The sequence below is a fragment of the Centruroides vittatus genome, unplaced genomic scaffold, assembly GCF_030686945.1.
Source record: "Centruroides vittatus isolate TY-2023 unplaced genomic scaffold, ASM3068694v2 scaffold_752, whole genome shotgun sequence".
NCBI classification, from domain to species: Eukaryota; Metazoa; Arthropoda; class Arachnida; order Scorpiones; family Buthidae; genus Centruroides; species Centruroides vittatus.
The window spans coordinates 2,044,331-2,069,848 of record NW_027122716.1 but is presented as its reverse complement, the minus strand read 5'-3'; the positions used below and the strand labels follow the sequence as shown (position 1 = coordinate 2,069,848).

At 26.7% G+C, this 25,518-nt stretch overlaps 1 protein-coding gene across 4 annotated transcripts in view; it reads left to right on the top strand.

The window, feature by feature from the left end:
• LOC136989690 (LIM domain-binding protein 2-like) overlaps positions 1–25,518 on the top strand; it is a 118,933-nt gene that overhangs the window by 17,075 nt on the left and 76,340 nt on the right. Inside the window, exon 1 of one of the 4 annotated variants that reach the window (XM_067287910.1) lies at positions 4,497–4,613. The exons of the other annotated variants lie outside the window; for them this stretch is intronic. The gene's annotated coding sequence lies outside the window, so the exon portion shown is untranslated. Of the gene's footprint in view, positions 1–4,496; positions 4,614–25,518 lie in introns of those variants that run through there. 4 annotated transcript variants of the gene reach the window in all.

Here is a 25,518-nt window from a genome sequence, read left to right as displayed (position 1 = left end):
ATTTATATGCCACTCCTTAAAACGGCCTGAAGCGGTAGTGCAACCTCCTCATTGACAAATTTTAAAGCTGTTAGGATGGTCGTATGTTGTTGTCTTGTCAAAATAACTTCTGAGATATAGCCCCTTTATGATTTTATTCAAAAGTCATTACAGATATTATAACTTATTTAAAAATTCCACGCTCTAACATTGTCCATTTTAATAAAAATTGTTTTATTTGTTAATTTTTCACTTATTTATGAATTTTCAATTATTATTAATAATAATAAAGTTTATAAAAAATATATAAGAATAATTCTATTTGAATATCCTGTAAAAAAACTCCATAAATTTACCATTAAATTGCATGGAATTCTCATAGCTTCCTTATGAAATATATAAAAAATAATAATTCTACTGTAGTCTGAAGTACAAAATATACTGATAACTTTGTAAAGTTATTTACGTAAATATTTTACAATAAATTCTAAATGTTAATTCTTGTTTGGAGAAAAATTTTCAATAAATTTTATAAACAGGAAAACCTTGTTTAACGTTTACAAAAATACAAGATAAATGCGAATTCATTAATGAATGCCACTCTAAGAACATAAATACAAGCGATTTCTTTTAAATACTCCGACCACTTTCCTTAATAATAAAATGCCTGACTGGTTCCGATTATACTTGTAAATGGTATTTTAAAAAAATCCTTATAAACCGTGTATAAAAATTTAAAATCTTTTTGAATTTTATACTGCTTAATTATCTTGTTTAACAGTTTGTATCGGATGATTTGTAGCATTTGAAGTTTAAACTAGATTCTGTTGTAAGAGATTCTTCTTTATATTCAAGTCGTTAACTGAAGAAATCTATTGGAGATGTACGCTGAAGATTTTACACTGAATAAAATACATAAAATAAACATAAAAATGTCTTAATTTCGTGTATTTTTTTTTTTTTTTAAATTAAAAACGTATTCCTTAATGCTGCTGATGATTACTTGTTGAAAGCTTATAACTGATTTTTATCAAAATTTTTTTGAAGTTTTAGATTTAAAGACTCGAATTAATTTAGTGAAAAATATTATAAAATTAAATTAAATTTTATAATAGAATATTTTGAAAATTAATGTTATGTTTTAAGGGAATCTTATTGAAACGATTAATTCGTTCATTTAACATCTTAAGCTCACTTTTTTTGTTTTTAAATAAGTAATGATTATTTATTGATGTGTTGGCATCACTTTTTAATGCCTTGTAAAGAAATAAAACTTTTGATTAGTTGGTTAATTGAGGTAAAACCATTTTTATAGAAGTTTTATAATGAAAAATATAAAACTAAATAGGCTATCTACAGATTAATTTTATGTTTGCAGTTAAAAGAAAAAGTAAGATATCATAAAGTTTTTCATCACATATTTCTATTTTTAATGCTTTCAAAAGCAGTTTTAAAAGAAAATTATCTTCGATTCAGCTCAATGGAAAGAAAAATGTAGAGAAATGATAGGTCGTGTCTTAACCCATTCCAGTTAATAGACGAAAATAAACGTGTAATGTTGGAAAATATGTCCATAATAATTATACTTTTAATGATTTTCCATTTTATTAATGTCATTTAAAAAGTAAAAAAGAAAAGAAATTGAAAATCTAAAATGTGGTTTTGCTTTACCAAGTGTGACAGAGGATAATGGCGTAGAGTATGAAAGAATCCATCATAGATCAGGTTAGACAAATGGTCATTATCGAGAACGAGAGAGACATTTTAAACAGTTCTCTCCTGTGTTAGATCGCCCTATTATTTCTATATTCTAAATCGGTTTGAGTAATTACAGAAATGCAAATAAGCGGTTGAATATTGCAAACTCGTAAAAGGGTTGAAAGAAGAAGGAAAAAATTCCGGTTATAAAATAAAAGAGCGGCTTACCGTCGCCTGTTCAATGACAATTGTCACGTCTCACGTGTGATTTACGTCGACAGTATATATTGTCACCAGTCTTATCTAGAGCCTTCCAGCTCGCTACATTGATTATAGGGTAGACGTGACACCAGACTTTTGAACGAATGAACTGAAAGTGTGGAAGGAAAAAATCGATCTCCTATTTCGTTTCTTTTATTTCATTCTAAAATCCCGTATAATTGCATTTGTTATTGCTTATAGATAATTGCTGTTATCTCTTTCGAATCGGTATTTCAATTTCGTTTTATTGAATAGGCCCCATTCATCAGTTTTACGAAGAATTCAGAAATTTACAATACGACTTTAAAGTCGAAAAAAGACATTAAAAAAATTATTTCTAATTAAATTTTTAAAGTGTAAACACGGACCAATTAAACTTAGATCGATATAAAGACAATAAAATCAAAGTTTAATGAGTATTTTATATAATATAAAACCTATTTTTGTACAGAGAACATTAATCATTTCTTGTATAGAATAGTGAATTTCAAAATATTACTCATTCTTGGCATCTTCTATCTATATTCTATCATTTCTTGAGGAATGTTTGGCAATTTCGAATAAGTTCTTGAAAATAGAAAAGTTTTCTTTAGTTTATGCCTCATCTTTTATTTTCAATTCTCTTTCTTTACAACGACACATGATGAATATATTCCATGTTTTTCTTTTCTATAACAAGTGATATATAACAATAAAATAAAGTTAATCTTTTATGTATACAGTGAAACTTACAAAGGGTTTCAGTGTTTAACAAACAAACTGAGGATGTATTTAGTTTTGATAAACATAACTGTAATTATTCTTTATTCTTACGTTCACAAAACAATGCCAATAGGCAAGTATCGCCTCTCTCATTAACGAAACAATAGAACGAACAATACCTCCAATAAAATCATTATTGCTTGTCCGTAAAATAATAATTACTTTCATAAGCATAAAAACTGTATTTTTATAAAGTTTTTCTACGAAATATTGCATTTCAAAACATTTTTACTATTAAATTATTGTATTTTTTAATCAATTCATTGTGAAAAAAAATATGCAGTTTGCTAAATATTGTAATGCTTTAATAGAAAATAAAAATTAACATCACCTGTACATAAAGTCTATATTTTTTCTTCTGTGTGTGGCTTCTTTACGTCCAGGAAGCCACATACACCCACACAAGCATACACACACAAGGAAGTGACTTATAAGAAAACAATAATAAATAATAAAAATTGCTTAGTAGAATCGCGATATTTTTCAATATTGCACATCCCAATTTAAAATATTTTATCAACTAAATTTTCGAATTCTTACCTTTACGGGTTAACATTATTTAACCTGTATAAAATTCATGTATATTTATAACAGATCCCGTTATAAATTTCATTTATGTATTGTTTTTAGTAAGTTCTTATTGTAAATGATTAGCTATAACACGAAGAAAATCCCATTTATTACATAATAAAAATTCAATACTCGTACTGTTCGTGACGTGAGTATGTTATCTTTATTTTCTGGACAGCATTTTATAATATTACAAATGAAAAATAAAAATGCCAAGCAATGATTAGACTACATAATTATAAAGACGATAGAAATATATTTTGCATGTAACGTATTGATTTTAAAAAAAAACTTTAAGAACATTTTCATTAAAATAATTAAAATTAGAGACTTAATGCTTATATGTTCATCCGTATTTAGCGAGTTATAATTTGCATTTTTGAATTAAAATATCATCATTGTTAATAGCATTTCCATGTAAATCTATAACAAGCAACCCATTTCTTCTTTTACCTATCGAGTTGAAAGTTCCCATTTATAATCAGTATTCTTTCAGTAGTTCAGCAAGTTTTGCAACGATAAGGGGCTAAGTAACTCAGAAGTTAGAATGTTAAGTATCAAAGATCGGCGAACAAATTTCAAGCGAACATTCGATAAGAACTTGCAACAACTGCAGCTCTAACGATCTGCATTCAAATCGCTAATATTATGGTCAGAAATCATGAAAGATTACATCAGCTGAAAATGCAAAAAAGAAAACTTTCAAAATATTTCTACCTTAAAATAAAAGATTCTTACGTTATGAATATAGATTTACCTACCGAACGATGAATTCAAAAACTTGAAATAATTTATAATTCGAAATTTATGTTTAAACTTTATCACATTTCCTTCTTATACATTTTTAAAATACAGTATAACCTCCGAATAGCGGACATCATCGGCACCGAGAAGTTTGTCCGCTATTTAGAGGTAAGTATAAAGGATGTATCTAATTTGAAGGGTGTGAAGATTGTTAAACTGTTCGTTATTTTATGAATTACAATAGCGAGCATTGTGATTAATATTTTAAACCTTTTCAACTTTAATAATTAAATTTTTATGCGAAGAAGAGGCGATTAAAGTCATAACTTAGGAAAATAGCTTCTTTTTTTTTGTGTGTGTGTATAATCTAGGCTACTTTGAACAGGCTTGTTGCTATGGCATTGTTTAGTATCTAGTAATCGTTGAATAACTACAATTTTGATGAATCACATGTTTAACAAGTAAAGTTAGAGGATTGCGTGGCCGAATGGAGATCAGTTGCTGACTTATGGTCGTAATCCAGAACAGTATTGATTGGAATACGCTGTAAAACTGTCGTAAATAACCCGTTTCTTTACTGTCGAGCGTGTATTTAGAAGGTAATTTAGTAATATATTTCGATTTTAAATCATGATTAACGCTTTTTGTTATCCTTTTCTAAGGATCATTTTCATTAAATCCACTCGGCGCTAATCTAATTAAGTGCAAGAATATTCTTAATAGCGTAGTTTTGTGTATAACTAATCGAGTTTTATTATATAAAATAGGAATATATTGTTGTAAATCATAAAAATTCAGTGTGATTTTAAAGAAATTTAATACGTTCAATTTTAGCTTAGCTGATATTATGAACCGTAGCAAAAACTTTTATTTCCTCGTAATATAGAAAGATCTTGGAATTTATTATTACATTTCTCTTAAAATAAGTTGTTTAAATGTAATATAAAAAGTCTAATTTGCTACCATTTTATGAGGGAACAGAATGTCTTCTTCGTAACATTCACTATCTAAACCCATAATACGATTTTTATGCAACTCATAAAAAGCTTATAGAATACAATTTCCATCATATTTTTTTAAAAATTTTCTTCCTTTATTTTTTTAAATACACAGCATACGTTTTAACTAAAAATTATTATTATTACTACTCGTTTCTTTTCTTACATAATGGAAGTTGGCGCCATATTGACTAACCATTGACCTTTAAAGTACTTGCACTCTTTGATTATATTTGAGTAAAAGGTTAATGGTTTGCCCTTTCAATAAAGAAGGGAGATTTGATTGCTTCTGTGTATTGTTATCTGTCAATAGTTGAAGATGGGTCTTAAAATTCATTTTTAAAGTCACGAATTCACAATATTCTATTGTTCTAAAGTAGGTTATTTCGTTCTTTGATAAGAATAGATTCGATTTTCAGTTCGTATTATTATTTACAGACTTATTTGAATGAATTCTCCACGTTTACGTATGTTTAATCATTTCATTTATTCAGTTATTTTTATAAATTTATATAATCTCTGCATAGGGACGTTCACCATAAGACATAAATCTTATGTTTTACGTACATACAAGACGTCTTTTCGAATTTATGTATATTTGTCTTGTATGTACATACGTACATACAAGACAAATATACATAAATTCTATTCATTTTTTAAGATTATATCGATTTATATTTTCCAATAATTCTTAAACACTGGCTGTATTATCGCTGTTTTAATATAATGTTAGAATGCATAAGTATTGATTATACAGTTTATTAAAATTATTGATTATCCTAAGTTACCTTTACATTTTTGTCTAGGTCTATATTCACCTCCTGAATGTAAATCTATAGGAGAATACCATATAGAACTAAATAAGAAGCTATAATACTTTATATAAACTATGTTACAGTCGAAGATATTTAAATATATAAATGTTACACGTATATAAATATAAATGATTTTCGTAATTCTATCACGTTTAATTTGGTATAGAAATTTACTATTATTGTAATTGCTTAGTTATAATATACATATATAAATTTCAAATTATATTGTTAAATTGGGCCTATTTTAATGAGGTTTTAAGCTGTTTATTATAATTAAATAATTCATAAATATTTACAGCTTAAATAAAATAATTGTTGTAGATTTGTATATTGTAAAATAACTTTATATATATATATATATATATATATATATTTTTTTTTTTTTTACCTTTTTACTTATAAAAGAGAATCATTTGAATAGCATCTATATCAAATCTCTTTTTCATTTTCGTCTCAAATTCTCATTTTCAGCGCCTATATTTATCGTTCCTTTTCTAGATTTCCACGAAATCTCATTCGTGAAACACATCAGCTGGAAATTCAAAGACTGAGAATATACTCTGTGAAAGCAAACAAACAAACCAACAAGCGAAAGGGGGAGAAACATTCTTTTTTTTTCCTCTTATTCTGCGTCTTTTCATCCTGGGTTTCTCTTCGGTGTTTCGTTGTTTTGGTCTTCATTTCTTCGCTCGATCGATAGCTTTATTCGCTGCTGCTCTAAGATGCATGCATAGACTCTTGTAAATCACACGCTTTCCATTCGTGAACTTTCCTGATTGAAGCAGGTGATATTTTTAATTATGAAACCTATCCATTTCTCCGTATGTTTATAAATAATATGAAAAATTCTGTTAAATCAACCAAACCAAACTACTTAAAAAATTTTTTTATAATAATAACTTTAAATATCTGATACACTCTTTTAAGTTTTTGCGTGATACGAAACGGTCTACGCTTTCACTAAAACTATAAAATGTGGCATTAAATTTAGTAAGAAAATATTTAAAATGTTTAAATATTTACGTATTTAGTCCAAATAAATCGATATTTATCGCTTTAAATTCGTTATCGGTAAGGCATTAACTTCGCTTAACACACTCATAAACATACTTTTTATATACGAATAAAATGATGTTAATTAAATTATAATAGAAGGAAAAAACAATTATCAGTTGATAGCGATAGATTAAAGCTGTAGGCTATATCTAGGTGAAAATGCAATTGTGAGAAAATCCAGAGAAGTAGGAGAGAAAAAGAATAAAGGAAAAAAAAAAAAAAAACCTCATCAGTTACATAAAAGTACATTTTATCTGCCTTGTTTGAACACGTGTATTATAATAAGTCGAATGCAATTTTTATTATAAAACGTAAAAAAAAAATATATATATATATATCTTTTGTCTTTCATTATCTTCTTTATTCGAAATTAATTAAAAATATTAAAATGAATGTAAATTTTACGTTTGTACATTTTCATTTTTTATGCTCCAGGAAGTCTCCTTTAAGATCATTTCTACTTGAGAATATTATAAAAGTATTTTTAATTGCTTAATATTATAAAGTGTTTTTTTTTTTTACAATAACCCTTGTATTATTCTGTCAAATACGAGTATTATATTATATTCAAAATTTTATTTTTATTTTATGAAACGTATTCAAAGTATGAAGCGAATTAATTATATAAAAACTTTTTTAAAATATAATTATTAGAAAACTCAGTTTTATTATTTTACTTTGCTGAAAAAGCATGTTTTTTACCTTAAAAAATACGTATAAAATATAAATAAAATTAAGTTTAAATCTCGACGATGCATTTTATAAAAAAAATGGAAAAAATGTATATATAGTCCCAATATAAATATACAGTATAAGATATTTGAATATTATTAAATAAATTTATTAATTTTTCTATTAAAAGTATTAAATTATATTAAATTTTCTTTCATACAAACAAACATTTGTAACAAATATTTAGTTTTTAATACGCTTACATTAATATTGATAATAATTACAGTATACAATACGCCCAAAGAAATAAACTATAAATTTACAGTTTTATTAAGCGATAATATTAAAAAATAATATTCAAATTAGAAAAATATTGTATTTATTTATTTAATCGTTAATAAATTTAAATTAATGAATTACAACGGAATTATTTAAATTCTGTTGACGTAATCGCTCCTCGTCTGACGACACTTTTACTCTTGTGTTTTATTTTATTCAAATGTGTTACATTGTAAAAGAAAAAAAAAAAAGTTGATAATGCACCAGGCTATATAAAAAGTTACTCCACGTGGCAGCATTGAAATTTTCGAAATGAAGTTGTGTCTAGGCCATAATAAGTTGCATAAGATGGGTCGTTTAATATCGTCAGCGAGTGCATCAAAGAAGAGACGACTTTTTTACTTTGGAATTCAGTAAAACCGCTACCTGCAACGATTTTCGGCGACAGATTTATACCAAACAACGTTAGCTCGGCTTTATAATAGAAAATCAATACGAAACCAAGCGTAATAGCTAGCCGCCAACACTTTACAGGCTTGCCAGTACTCGATGGAGGAAATTCTAAGCTTTCTACTGAACACTCCGACTATCATTGCCCGGAGGCCGATGGTCATATGACGGTTGTCCACGTTTGAGGTACGTACTGCCTACTTGTGAATTGGTGGGAGGTTATCGATTGCAGCACCTATCTGTGAGGTAACGAGCTCGCAGCGACAGATAAGCTGCTGCGCTTTATCCAAACTGCGACTATTGTCTATATTTCATGTTTTCCATTCGAGCTTTCAGTCTGTAAAATCTACTGCAACAATTGCACGCTCCTTTTTTTTCATCGTTTTTATATTTATTTCTTTAAATTTTATACGAATAAAACTGGTATTAATTGAAGAATATTTTAAAAAGTTCATTATTCGTAAGATTTTCTCCATTGTAAAGTTTTTTATTTGGCACATTTTAGTATTTAATTCTCGTTAGTTTTTTACATTGAAAATTTGGCCAAATTATTATTAAAATAACCTTGTTTTTATATAACATTATCATGTTTAATGTTGTATATCTGTTATATTTAATTAATTTTTTTTGAAATTTAATTTTTAATTGTGAAATTTCGTTTTAAGGTTTATAAATTCACTGAAATGTACTTTATATTATATTAAATATCAAGCTTAAGATAATATGTTAATAAATTATAATTTTCTTATTATATTATCTTAAGCTAGATATTTAACATTTTCGTATAGGAAGTTTAATATATTCGTTTTATATCTAATTAAATTTTTATTAATTAATTAAAGAAAAACAAAATACTAGCAAAAAGTAAAGGATACCTAACGTTTTGTTTAGTTTTGCTTTTGTTTCGTTTCCAATTATCTATTGAGATAAATAAAATTTAATTTTATAAATTTATTTTTATACTTTAAAAGTCTCCAGGCCTGTATAAATATTTTTACAAAAATTTTATTTTTTAATTTGTTAAAACGTTTTAATGTAATAGACTACGTAGTGAATAAAAATGGTTAAAGAAAAATACGTTTTATATTAATTTTTTAAAGGAAAAAATATTCTAAATTATTTTTACTTTAATTCTTCGAACCTCAAATTTAATTCTATATTTAAATTCAAAGAATATAAATTTAAGACTATAATTATATTCTTAATTTAATATTATTATTATAATTTAAAATCACATCAGATATATTTCATGAAAAGTATTTTAAAAATTTTTAAATTTTCTTTATACATAAAAGCAGTTGTTGCGCTTTTTCTAATATTATTTTCATTAATTATTAACATTGAAATCATTTATTAAATTTATATGAGTCTTAATCGTTAAGAATTCGAGTTCAACTCATGGAAAAAATCTCTTTTAATCGCTAATTGATCAATCCTTCGGGTGTAACCAACCAAAATGTGATACTGGTAAAGACAATCAAGAAATACAATTCATTCGAGTGCCATTCCAAATTCATTCTTTAAACGATAATTATGGATAAGATGAAATGAGTACAGTTTGATGAATATATCTAGAAATAAAATCGCGTAATTACACTTTCTAAATGGTATTCAGTTAACTATTTCTATCTATACGAAGTTCTAGATTAATCATTTAAAGATTGAAAATATAGGAAGAGTTCTTATAACTAAGCTTTTTATTATAATTAATTGTATTGTGTATTCATTGAATCTATAACCTTTTATAAATCGTTAATATGAAAACTTCTCGAAAGAGTTGGACTTCTGAATAGTGAATGGACTTGAAAATAAAGTCTTTATTTTTTTTTAAATAAATAATTTAAAAGTATTTTCAATAGAATTAATTTTGCTGATAAAAAATATTATAAGTTGGACGTAGCTTTTTTAAGGCTAAGAATAATATTTATTTGTTTAGTAATAAATACCTGCAGGGCTATACCTAGTGGCAAAAGTTATAGTATATATCCATACAGAAGTACCGATACAAAATACACAAATGAATATTAACTTCAATTATGTACAGTGCAATGATAGAAGTTGGCTTTAGAATGTATTGAGATCAAAAAAATATAATTCATATTGTTTTAATAGACACTTTTTTAAAAAATAGATTTATTACAAAATTTTGATCGTAATTAGAGTACCCTATTCAACGTTGTCAACAAAGATATTTAACAGTCCAAATGTACCAAATCTGGCATAGTGTGGAGACATTTTAGAATACGAGGAAGTTATTTCTGTAAAAAGATATTAGTACTAAAACTCACTATTATGACATCTTTTGCGCTGCATTTGTACTGTACAAAATACTCATGCTGTACAGGACATGAGTGTCCCCTGCATTGCATTGCATGCATGGGATACTGCTCAATATAAAGGTTACCATTCTGAAGGGGCAAAACTTGAAGGCGATAAACAGTGTTCAATGGCCAATCGTAGTTAATTCTCTGTGATGCTTTTACATGCAGTTTAATATTGTGTTTAGGGTTGAGAAATTTGCAACGTGTCCTCGATAGACCACGCTTTTGAGTATTTCACAACCAAAAATCACACTAATCTTAATCAGCGTGATTTTTGGTTGTGGCGATATAAAACACATGACTAACTACTCTATTATTGGTAAAATGTCGCAGAAACTATTGTATACAGAGTCTGACATGTTGAGGCGCTTCATCTTTGCATGAAAGTGGTTGACTCAACGCATTGTCTCTATTGCAGTTGGAGTGTGACAAAAATGTTGGGCATTTCTCGATATCTCTGAGCCGTCACAGAGCATGTCTTAGATGCATCGGGACTAGTAGCTTCCTCGAAGAAGAATGGTCAGATGATAAATTGATTTTGAATTAACACAAGACTTGTAACTCGAGTGCAGTAGAATTTACTATACTGGAAAACATGAGACCGTTACGGGTGTTCACTGTTTCACTGAGATGAAAATGTCCTATGTCGCTCCACAGGATCTTTCATGGCTACGATAATTGCCTCCTTGCCAGAATAGAAGTGTCATTCTGGCAAGGAAGGTCAGTCGAGTTTTCCTGTCGGCAGCAAGCAAGCAACTTCTGATTGTGGCTGACCTTATACGAATAATAACGCACCTAACTTTCTCAGTATCTTTCATACTGTGTCATAGGATACATCAAACTGCCATGACACTACTGCACACGTGCTACTGGAGCCTGCAAAATTATTCATGACTGTTCAACAACAGCTGTGACCACTTGGCAACATCTTCAACGACTTGTGAAGTGATAGGTTTGCGCCCTCGACCGGATTAAACAACCAGACGCCCAGTTTCCTTGAATCGAGTGATCATTCTCCCCAGAGTTTGTGAAGTCATTGGCCCTCGACGTAAATTCTTACGAGCTGAAATTCCCGTAAAGCAGCCACGGCATTGCCGTTATTTTCATAAAACATCTTCCCAAGAAAAACGCATCCTGGCAAAGTGTGGCCATCGTAGCTGATAAGGATGGATATTCAGCAGCTGTGGCTACTTGGCTGCAACATGTACGCATATGCAAAAAAGCTGTTTTTTTTATTTTTTGTTCTTTGAGCGCAAAACTTGTCTTCGTTTTGGGGTACTAATTTTTACGAAAACGTCTTTCGCATTACACCAAATTTTGTTGATTTGGACTGCTATATATCCCTATGTCTGGAGCAGTGGTTCTCAAACCGTGTTCCGTAAACTTGCTCCGAGTGTTCCACGAAAAAAAAGATTTTAAAGTTTTTATTGCAAATTTATTCCAATGTACTCCAACATATTACTTTATTCGTAGACAATTCCATGTTTACTATTTTATTCCTTTCGATAGAGGTTATAGCTTCATTGTTTCGTGAGAATAGTATCGATTTTTGAATATATTGATGCTAATGCTTCGCGTAATAAAAATTATACAAATGATGTTCTGTCGCTTCAACAAGGTTGAGAACCACAACTCTAGAGAGAACAAAGGGTACTGTACTTTAATTATGATTACCCTATATAGCCTATACTACAGGTCTGTATGTGTGTATGTGATGTAATTGCCTATCATTATTATTTTGTGGTCTTGCACGAATTAATAGTTTACTAAAATGGAATTATTGAATAATTAATAAATAATTTTTTTCAAAAGAAACTAATATTATGTACTATTAAAGCTGTTTATTTTATAAGTTTCTGAAATTTAAAAAAAAATATATAAAGTTAACTAAAATACCATTTTGCTAATCGTTGATTTTTTCAAAGTTCCAATAATTAAACTAATTTTTAAAAATCCTCCAAATAATAAAGGATGATTCTTCTTTAAATTAAGAAATTTGCAACGTTTTCATTGTCAAACGATTGATTCAAACTAGTTTTTTTTTATACTTTTTCAACTTTTTTTGGCACTAAGTGGGTCTTTTTTCGCATACCCATCGTAAGTTCGGCCAAGTCCACAATGGGTACGGCGAGTGATAAGGGAAGCGACACGACATATCGGGACAGGCCACCCATGAAAAATTCTAGAAAATTCTGGGCTCGCCAGGACTGGATCCAGGATCCCCAGAATGGCATCCTGCGCTTTAATCGCCTCGACCATTCTGTAAGTAAAACTACCAATAATTAGTGATATCAAGGAGAGATTATGCTAATACAAATATGCAAATTTCAATATTTCGATCCTGCAATGAAGACTATAAACAGAAAAAATTTTAGAATTTACATGGCTGTATTATCTTCAACATATTGTAAAATTTAAAAGATTTTATATTTTAAAAGAAAACTGATAGCTTATAATTTTAAATCATTTTATTCTAATAAAATCAAATAAACATTATTGTGAAGTTGTTACATAATATAATTGCAAATTATCAAATTTTTAATTATTCATATATATTTTTATATTTCTGAATGTAACAATCGGGGGCGCCCGTGCATTGGAGCACTTGGGGCACGTGCCTCCTTTCCGTCCTTTATCTAATCACCGAAGGGCCCCAAATTCCAATTACTAACAAACAACAGAAAACTCCCATTATTTCTAGCCTATTCTGCAAATATAAAAGGAAATAATGAACGATATTTACCCATTGTCTCGTGTAACTTCGTCGTAGCGTTGGTCAACGTACTGCGAAGTTGCTGAGACAATGGGCAAATATCGATTAGACACGGCCTTGAAAACAAGGAACGTTCCTTGTTTTCAAGGCCGTGTTAGCCCCAATTGCCACCAGTGCCACCTTGTGGGCGCGCTGATTCGACATTAAATCATAGTTTGAAGCTTCTTCCATAATGTATCATGCCCTTTGTATAGCTTGGTGCCCCCATTTTCTATGATCTGCGGGCGCCGTTGGCAACAATACTATCTTTAAGTATAAATTTAGCTAATTTTTTAGTATATACTTAACCAAATCTTCTCTCTATATAAAATACTTAGCTTAAAATCATCACGAATGGGGAGGAAAAAATAGAAACGGCGACACCGAGAATCGATCGTCACAAAATTTTTGAATTCGTAGTATTATATAAATTCGTAATTTGGAAACGGTATTAAGAAAAACAATTAAGATTATTTCAATATAATAATGGATTTATTTAAATAGATATAAGATTATATGTATTTATATATTTAAAATATTATATTTGGTTGCATTTGATCTCATTATATCTGATGCATTTTAAAACATATTAATATATAACTATTTATCCATTTTGAGTTATATCAAATCCATCAGACAAAAAAAAGAAGCTTCTCCAACCCCTTCCTTTTCTGAAACGAGTTTTTATTGCATCGTTATTCGGTCCAAATATAATTATATTCCTTAGAGTAGTTATTTTCCAAACGTCTTTAGATCTACCCTGTTTCATTCTTCTTCTGTGCTGCAATTCGGGAGCTCTTTTGGATGTCTTAAATATGGCCCTAGATATTATAAATTTAGCCTATAAATAAGGGATTATAAAATATAGAAAATTAATTAGAGAGGAATATTTCTACATTATTTATAATTTGGAAAAAGTTACTTTACAGGTGTATAAATTTGTGTAAACTTAAGCTATTTTCAGGTTGAGGTATAACTGGAAAAATTTATCTGATATATATATAATTTATTATAGATTTTTTTAAAAAAGGAGGTATCAAAATGGATAGTTTGAAAGTTAAGTTTTATTAGAAATTTATTGCGGTGCTTGAAGTATGGTTTGTGCCTGTGCATGCTTGACTGGATGAAATATCAAAGGAATTATGGACGTCTAAAAGATCTATGGACGATTACTTAATGCGTATATTTAGCATATTTTGATTTAAAGTGTCACAATTAAGCAAACTTGTTATAAAAGGCAGGATATAAGAGTCGTTTCCGAGCTCTCAATCATTTGCTTTGTTTAGGAATAGGATTAAAACTCATTATAATATCATTTTAATTTTAAGTTCATTATCCGATTAAATAAATTAAAATAAATCAATTATTACGGTATTAAATTAAAATAAGATTTTAAAAATGTATATTATTGCCAAATTTTAAAGAATTACCGTTATATATTTTATTCGATTTTTATATTATTCAACTAAGTAGCGTAGAATAAGAGTAAAAATAAGTTTAATAGTAAAGTTTTTACTTATTTCCAGGAATATTTTCTTTTATTTTAATCTAGTTTAAGTTGATTTTTAGTTTAAAATTAACTAAAATAAAAGCAAAATAATTCTGGAAATAAGTAAAACCTTTATTATTAAACTTATTTTAATATATATATATATATATATTTATATTGAAAAATAAAAATGTTTTCTAAGCATATTTTATAGGATTTTTTTTAAAATATATTTTTCCAATATTACATATAGAAATATATGTTATAACTCCTATATAAGTTGTTCCATATAAGCCTATATAAGACAGTAGAAGGAGCAATATTATGCTTATATGAAAGTCTTACATTATCCCTTGTATTGTTTAGAATAAACATAAAAGTATTTACAGATCTGTTCAAAAAATATGTATAAATAAATTAAAATTTTTAAAGAAGATAATGCTACATTCTTTAAAATGTTATCAAATACTATAAGAATAAAAGGAGGAAAAAAAAATCACAAGCGAAATTATGAGTTTTAATAAATTATAATTTAATTATAGTAATAAAACATGATTGATTGATCTCATGTCAAATATGACCTTAAAAAGCTCGTTCATGTTTTATGTTAAATGCTTTATTTCGTTCTGTGCAGAAGGCAAAAGGGTGATATCTAATGATTCGAATACATTAAACTGAAACAAAAGTGATATAATAACTAATTTACGAGTTGTAATTGCTTTTAATTACAATAATTTGAATATAAAATTAAAACGAATTAGTGTTTTAAAAGCATTAATTAATAACGTAATAAATATGCATGATGAAAAAATGAAGTTATTTACTAATATAAATTTATGCATTAATACAGTCGCGATTCAAGGATTTATACAGAATTTTATACGTGCTCTTACACAGGATTTATGCATTAAAATAACTATGATTTCAGACAGAGATTTACATACAGGATTTATATAGAGTTTTAACATAATTAAATTAATAATATTTAAAAATTCGAATTATTTTATTCATAAATCAGTGTTCTTTTTTAAGTTATTCTACTTCTTTTAATATAATAATAATAATAATAATAATAATAATAACAATTATGAAAATATTTAAATTCTTAAAAGAAACATTTTTTTTAAATTTAATTAAATTTAATAATAGGGATTAAATGTAATTAAGTTTTGCGAATTAAAAACAACGTACAAAACTATAATTCCTTTAATATATTTATGTATTTTATATTAATTTTTATTGTTAATTTAAATATGCTGTGACTTTTGAGTTTACAGAATTTCATCCCTTAAACTTTAAATAATTTAATTAAAAGAAATTTTATTCTAATTTTAGTTTTCTGTTGTTATAAATTAAAACCTTTTTAATGAAAAACATAGAAATTAAAATTTATAGTTTCTATTTTAATTAATTTTTATTTAAAGTTAGAAACGTGAGGATTTCATTATTATAGAAGATTTATTCTCATCAAATATCCTATTTTCATGTATTTTTTTTTTTCTTATTTCTGTTTAAAATAATTTAAAAATTAATCAGAATCTAATTGAAAAGTTAGCAGATATTTTTATATTTTAAATTACTCTAATTTATTCTTGTTTATATGGCGGAAAATTAAGTCAATATATATATAACTGAAGATTTTTTTACGAATATTTCGCAAGGTAAATTTAAAATAAATTGAAATTTCAGAAAAATAATCAAAATTTCCTTGTTATTAAAATGCATTTTCCAATATCAACAGAATACAAATTGGCGAAAAATCAGATTTATTCATGGAAGACTTGATTCTTCTATGGTGACTAGAGACTATAAGTCGCTGTGTATTAAGCTACTGGATTAAATCGCTTGTGCAAACAACTCGAGGAAGATCCAATTTAAAAACGCCGCACTCCTCAGGCAAGGTTTTTTAACTGTCTAGCTTTATGCTTTCTTCTACCTTTATAACTTCATCTTTACCCTTCGATTTGGCAAGATTCTAGTGAGCGAGAATTGCTGAGTTTTCTATCATCTGCTGACTTAGCGAAAAGTATCTCTAGTAAAGATTGTTCCAAGGATCTTATTTCCCTTGGGTGTCTTTCAATGGACTTTTGGATTGAAGTGTACTGATTGTTTACGAAAATATACTGGAATCATATTCGCCGAGTTTAAGAAATTCGATTTTGCTACGCCTTGAATATTTATAATCAAGGATGAATCACAATTTTTTTTTTTTCAGACAAGCCTGTTCTGTATAAAATAAGAAGAATATAGAATTTTTTATTTTCAACAGAATAATTTTTATATATATACATTTTAATTATCGATTTTCTGATTGGTAGCATTAAATCTCGAGGTGAAAAATAGGGCTGTTTGAAATGTTTTAATTAATTTTTATTATTGTTATTTTTTGAAATTCCAAATGCCAGACAACATTATAGATTTATTTTGTAGTATATTGCAATCTTATTTTTGAGAAAAAGATAGCAGAGTTCAATTCTTTCTCTGTAAAGAATTTATTGGAAACCACGGATCACGACAAAATCAAAAGTTATCATAGACTCATCTTATAATGTCGAAATAAATCTCGAAACATCATTAGTTCTTTAAGAGACAGTTGCAATAATAGATATAATTTTTTTTTACTAAAATCTGTTTTAGTTTTCTTTCCTTCTAAAAAACAGATTTTATTATTATTATTATTATTTTTTTTTTTTTGTAAATTATTGAGTTTTTTCTACTGAGAATTTACCAGATTCCTTTTGTTAGCACTTTAAGAAAACAAATAAAATGCCTTAAGCAGTTAAAAAATCGAAAAGAAATAATTTTTAATTAATCAAATAACAATAGTTTTAATAAGAAAAGTTTAAAAAAAAAAATATTTTAACTTATTTAATTTTTAATGATGTGGATTCTTTCCTGAAAACGTTAATATTTTAATTCATTTTCCGGTTATATTTGTTCATTTTTAATTACGAGTTTTTGAGTATATAAATGAAAATTCATAAAAAATCATTTTTAACGCATTTAATATATCTAAATATAAACTTGCTTCGAGAGTATATAGCAATAAAAAATAAGTGAAATGGTCTCATATTTAAATTTAGTATATTAACATATTTAAAATTGATCACTTATTTTATATATACATATACATTATACATCTATACATATATATTCATTTTGTGTATAATAAGTTATATGTAATATGTGTATATTTATATACAGATACACACACACTGCACAAAGTGATGATATACATGTATACGTCATTGTGTGTGTGTGTGGATCACTTAGGTCTGCAGAGAGGAACAAACGGGGTCTTGCCCTCCTCTGGGATAGACTAAATTTTCCACAAATTATAATCGTTAAACTGATTGAGATATGTAAGTTTACACTCTCGACCATGGGCCGCTTTGTCTGTTTTTTTTTTTCTTTTTTGTATTGATGCAAGACTGTATTCTATAATCTACTTGTGAAAACTGCCCAAAAAATTTATTGATGTAATTATTTGTCTCCAAGCTTTGTCCTCCTGGAAAATTTTCTGCGGATCTTTATGTATATGTGTAAATATATGTGTTCGTATTGTATAAACTGTATACACAATTTAGAGATCAATTTACTCTTCACTATGTGAAAATTATATTTCTCTTTAAGTGATGTCTTCAAAAGTTTTATTATTTATGAATTAATTATAATTAGATACTTGTAATTATACTTTTTCAGATTTTCAAAAGAAAAACGAAAATTTAGTTTACGATTCGTATTCACAATTGTATTGAAATACACAATAAAAAAATGTATGTACGCTGTATTTCTAAACGAATTAAATATACAAAATAATATTATATTTAAATATTTTTAAAACGTGAAGTATCTGAAAACTTGTGATCAAAAATTTAACATTATTTATAAAGAGAACGTATTTCTGTTTGAAATAATAAAAGATTTAGACTCGACTATATTGGTGTAAGATGTCAATTTAGTTTCCTTTCTTTTCATTTATAAAAGTTTTATTAACTTTTGTACTGATTTAGTACAGAGAAGTTGATTTGTATTTAAATATTTTTTAACTTAAATATATAAATTAGTATTTAAAAACCTTTTTTTTTCTTATAATTTAAAATATTTGTTATCATCAGCTTATCTTTCTAATCAGGAGATAATATGTGATATTTTTTTTATCATAAATTTTATTTTTAGGGAATTTATGAGTCCTGTTAATTATCCAAATCTGATAAGCGTAGGTAGATTATTTAAATTTATTATAAAGAATTTTAAATTAAGTTAAATAAATACCTGTACTCAACATGCCTGTATATAAAATTTCACTCCAAGGAGGGTAGACTCCAGTTTCCACTGTATTATTTGATTTTAAAAACTTCAATATCTTTATAAATCTTAGGAAGAGATAAATGCCTTAATACAGAATGATAAAATATATTTAAATTTATTATAAATTTAATTTTATATCGTGTAAATTGATAAAACAGATCAAAAACTTTAATTTTTACTTTAAATAGGCAAGCACAACATAGAAAATTTGTAAATGAGGTGGCAAACTGTGGCTCTTCTAGATCCTTATTGCATCTCCCGTATATCAGACCTTATTATTTAGGGATAGGGGTCCATCTTTGGTGTTATATATATATATATATATATATATAATATAGGTTACATATGAAATACCGTTCCAATATAGGATGCGGCTCTCACGTATTTCTGTTACTCAGTATAAGGCTCCTATCGTGAAATTGTTTGGCCATCTCTATATTAAACCATTATTAAACGTTTTAATATATATATATATGTGTGTGTGTAGAAATAATAATGTGTGTGTGTAGCAACATTAATAATTGTTATATTTAGAATATAGCTAGAGATTATATTACAAAGCTTAAAATCTTTTAAAAACTTTCTCAAATTTTGTATTTAATAAAATCTTTAATAATGATGACTTACTGTAATCTCGTTAAGTTCTCCCAATTTTTGGTGAAATGAAATCCTGTAACCATCTAGAAATGTTTCTCCCAAATCCCTGGGGTCACGACTCCTGTTTGGTAATACAGATAAGATTAATTATTATAAAAATTATGTTGAAATTGTATCATCGACTGAGAACCGTATAAATCCATTTAATCTGCAATTCAGTCACAATCATTTTAAAGGAAACTTCAGAATTAAAATTATAAAGTTATCGTATTAGATCAAGGCATTAATTTACTTGTTTAATTATCAAATGATTATAATTATCAACAGCTTTTGGCACTAATAATTTTCATCATATCAGTATCATAATATTCCAATTTTCTGATAAATATATATTATTCTAAATAATTTTATCCTTTTCTAATCTCTTTAGTAAATTATTCCTAAGCGACAACAGTGATAATTATTATTTGAATTACTCTGAAACATATAAAAATCCGAAACAATTTCGAAAAAAATCGAACATAAAATATATATTTTTTCGAAATTATCTTTTAATTAAATAATTATTTAATTAATTCACTTATCAACTGAGTTTTTAATGAAACTTCAATAGTAAGTCAGTTAATTGTTATGTGGTAGCACTTTTTCTGACTAGCTATTTCAAAATTATAAAATTCATATTATTATTACTTTTAAATAATTCTTTTACGTAGAAAATAAATTTATATAGTTTAAATTTTTTTAAGTATAATATTAAAAGAATTTCTTTGTAGCTCTTATAATTATAAGGCATATATTACGTCATAGGCAATCGTAATCACACGTGTTTATACAATGTACCACGTGAATTTTTCTTATTAAATTTATTTTACATTTAAACAATAATCATAATAAGAAAAGTATTTAAAAAAATGTTTGCTTTTTTCTGATTTTTCTTACTCGTATCAATGTACTGTATTAAATTAACAAATGTGAATCCAATAATGATTTTCATTTAATTTTCAGGAATTAACAATCACTAATTTTTTGAAAAATTTCAAATTAAAGAATTGCACAGTGGATCATTTATGAATAAAATGAATGCTTTTTATATATACAAACGAAACCTGACAAAAAATGACTGTTTTAATCTTCTTAGACAAACATAATGCCGCTGTGGATGACATTTCCCAACTGTTTCGAAACGTTAAAAAATATCGCACTTTCAAAAGTCAAATGTTAAGAATAGAAATATTCTAAAAAGGAGATCTTTCTCTTGTTTTTATTTCGACACAAACAATGCAAAACAGAATTACAATTATTATCCTAAATTGAAATAAACATGTTGCGACACGTCAGTCGCGTAGGCGTTGTGCTTCTGGTAAAACGTGAAAATATATTGCTATTTCTCGACAGTTTTCTCTATTAAGTTTAAACAAATAAATTTGTAATTCGACCTTTTTTTTTTGGCATATCTACTAAAAGTTAAAATGTTACTAATCGCTTAAACACCGGAAAATTAGAGTACAACTATTATAACGTTAGGTATCATCGATTTAATGTATAGAATAGATATAATTTCATTTTTGCATTTCAGTTTCTTCAGGCGTTATTGGACTTTTAAAAGAGATTTGCCACACTGACAATTTTTAATACAATCAGAGACATTCGATAATAGAAAAATACATTTTACAGCCGATCGTTTTTGCGTGAAAGTCGATATTCTTTGCTAATTTGCTAATTTTGCGCGTTTTTTTCGATTAAGAAGCTCTGAAAAGTGTACAAATAAATTCTCATTAAAAGTATTTTAATTTCATGAAAGAATGATTCACTTCAAAACATAAGATCTGGAAAACATTTCATTAAAAATTCTCTTTGTTCCTTTGTAATCAAAGCCGATTTTCTTGCGATAAATAGCATTTTCAACCACTCTCGTTGCCCTGTGAGAATAAAACATTTATTTTCACAAATAATGCAGCTTTGATACTTACTTAATTATATTCTGTAGTTGAATATAATTATCAGTTTATCAAAACTAATGACCGAAACAAATACACATTCTTTTAGGTAAAAATTATAATTTTAAATAAAGAAAATATGTTTATATTACTGTTTTATTTTAAAACGAGAACAATAGCAAATTATGAATTGATAATCACGAGACCGAATAATTCGTTGACGAAAACTGTGTTCGGTATGATGTTTTTGAGTTCAGAACTTAATATTTTCTGATATTTTAAATATGTTTACAGTAATTATAACATTTTTTTATATCAATTGAAATAAATTATATTCGTTTTTTCAATGTCTTTATGGTAGAGTTTACATTGAAATGTTTGCTCAATGCCATTTGGTAGTTACGAAGATATAGAAGGATCGTTACTGGTTGCCATACTCGCTTTGGGATCGATATACTTGATAGAGAACGAGGATCTTACGATTGTAGAAATAACATGGAATCTTTTTCCTCATCAGGCAAGTCGATTTCATCGCTATGTAGTCAGCTGCAATCGCTTCCTGTTCTAATATCTCTTAATATAAGTAAGGTTAAAAAGAATGTAAATATGCACTCAAGCCAAGTAGATATGGTGGACTCGCAATGCAGTCATTAAACGCACTTAGTATGGCTAAATGTTATATATATTATGTTTGCAGAACTCTAAACAATAAAGTATAAAACAATTCGAGGTCAAAGAATAAAAAGTCGGGAACAAACATAGGTATCATGATAGCATTTTAATTCGATTCTGGAAACTTCAAGGACTATTTTTACATCGCTATAAAATAAAAACCACCACAACCAACAACCATTTTATTTAATCTAATATTACACAATAATGGAAAAGTTCCCATAAAAAAACATTACAAACTTAGACAAACATTTCGATTTGTTTTAATTTTTCTAAACTTCGCATCTTGGTCTCTGAATTTTGTTATTATTATTTCAAATTATTACCGAAACAATTACTGTATAAAAGAAGAACATATTCCAGACTTTGAAGTTATATTTTATATTTTATATACTCCAATACTTTGAACTAAAAATAAATTTACACTTACAAAATTTTCAGTTGTTTTGAGTTAAAGAATTCAAAAATTTAGTAATCAAAATAACAAATAGTAGTGTATAAATTATACACGAATCAATAAAGAGTAATTGTAAGTTCAACATAAATTATTAATATTTATTATTATATAACGTCGTTTGTAACTACAGCTTTAAAAATTGTTCTAGTTTCGTTTGTGCCCTTTGCAATTTACATTAAAATTAATCCGTACAAATCATTCTTTCCCAGAAAAATCTAAATCGTTTACTGTATTTCTCTTGTAACTGATATGGCTTCAATTGAATTAAAATGGCTGCCTGAAGACTTTCAAGAATACTCTCTCTAAACAAAAAAATATGTGAAAGAGTAAAGGTTTGGATTAAATTATTTTTACACAAATTATTAATAATGAAATCATTTAAAAATTTAATTACTTTTTTCATTTAATTGAACTATTAACAGTTGATACATAACCCTAAGAGTGGATCTTTGAGGTTCCTACGAGTGAGAGTGGATGAGCAAGATTGTATCCGCATTCGCTAGACTTTAATATAGCATGGAGATCCTATTTCTTAGTATTTATTGTCAAAATATGTTATAAATCGCATCTCAATATAGCTTCCTGCTTTAGTTAACTCCTTACAACCTTGCTTCAAGTTATATTGCCTGTTCTATATAGAAAATAAAGTTATTTGTTTTTAGTATGTGCTTAGTACCTTTTAAACTATTAAATACAAATCGAATTACTAATTGATAAGTATTTTAATATTTTATTTAAATTCCTATTCGTTGATTTTATTTCAATTTGTATTTCTTTTAGTAATTTGATACTTGAGCTAATTGGACATCATAATTCTTCAATAATACATAAATAAATAGAATGTTTATAAGTTTTAAATTCTTCAAGAAGAATTTATTACTCATGATATAAATTATATTTAAAAAAAAATATGTTTGGAAGAAACATCTGGAAGATTTTCCATACTATATCTAATACTTGCCATTAAAATGATCTGTCCACAACTGTGTTTCTTTTTTGAAGAATCCTAAGAATCGCACTTGGATTCCCCAAAAAAGGTGGGATTAGGATGAAATCGATCCCTTTTTGGAAATAATTTCGTACCAATCCCTTTTTCATCCCTTTGAGATGAATTTCATATTGTCTCAAAAGGTATCACTTACCGAGGGAATGAATTTCATGGGAATTGGGAATCCCCATAAGATGATACTTGATAGAATGATGGAGATTGGGGACCACTATATTTGGATCAAAGAAATTCTGATCAAAAGACACGTTAATTGCCTTAAATTAAGAGAAATTTTCTTCTTTCTAGCAGTTTAAATTAATCCGATAAGATATATTTTCAATAAATACTTACACGTAAACAATTAATTATTCAAAACATTTTAAAGGATTTAAAACAATTATAATCGTAAAGAATTATTTAAGAAATGTTAATTTTAAAATTAAATTTATAATAAATTTTATATAACATAATATAAATGTATATATTAGACAATTCAGTTTACAGTATTATGTATAAATTTATCATCATTTTATTTTTATTTTTAAATTTTAGTTTAAATCTATGATAATATAATTTATATTCATAAGAATTTAATTAAATTTCGAAATTGTCTGCAAAGAAAAATAAAGTATATATATATTTAATTTAATATCTTATAAATTAGTAAAATAAGCTATTATTTATTATACTGTCGAGCGAATATAATAGCTTTTAACTATATATTTAATAAGTATTAATTAATATTAATTATAAAGCGCATTTTATAAATGTTTCGATAATTAAATTCATAACATTTAAAGTGTAAATAATACTGTATATTATCAAGAAACGTACAACGAGATAGAAAAATGGGCTCTTCAAATAAGAGCCGAACCCACAATTTTGATAAATCGCTCGAATTAATGGGCATTTTATCAAAGGTGCCCAATTTTTCGGTCTTCATGTCCACTTTGTATTATATTTTATTGTTGCGTTATGGTGTATTGACAGATCCCGAATCTACGCACCCAAGAATTAATATGGCTTTATTTTTAGCCTAGTTCTTTGAGGTGCTGTTGAGGATCCACTATTATTAAACCATAAAAAATGCCCAATTTATTGTTTGGTGAAGGTATCTCCAATTCATTTTTTTGGTAAAATGCCCAATAAATTTAGATTTTACCAAACTAAGTTATGAAAGGTATTCATTTGAAGAAGAATTAAGACATGAACCGAACCCGAATTACTAATTTTATTAGTAAATTGTATGTTCGATTTCTCATTTAATTGTATTTTAGATAATATCTTTTTATTAAGATTAGCAAGTTACTCATTATATATAAAGTTTTATATACAGTAAATTTTAATATAATAAAACTTTGAATTTTATTATACAAGTTTGGAAATTACGAATATATTAATTCATATTCCAGTTTTCTTTCTATTGATTAATTTTCTTTCTGCATCAATGTTAAATTTGATAAAATTTATACTTTAGACTTCTCTGTACATTTTTTTTCTTACTTATTAGTTGTTCATCTCGGTTTCTTGCCAGTATAATATTTTTTCCTCGTATTTTACATTATTAGTAATTTAATATATCTCGTGTTTGTCTATTCAGTAATTTAATACTGTTGTGTCCTGTATTCAGTAATCTAATTTGGCATTTACTAATTACGCCTTTGAAATGTTGTTATTTTATTTAATTTAAAAAATTCATAAATAAATAAA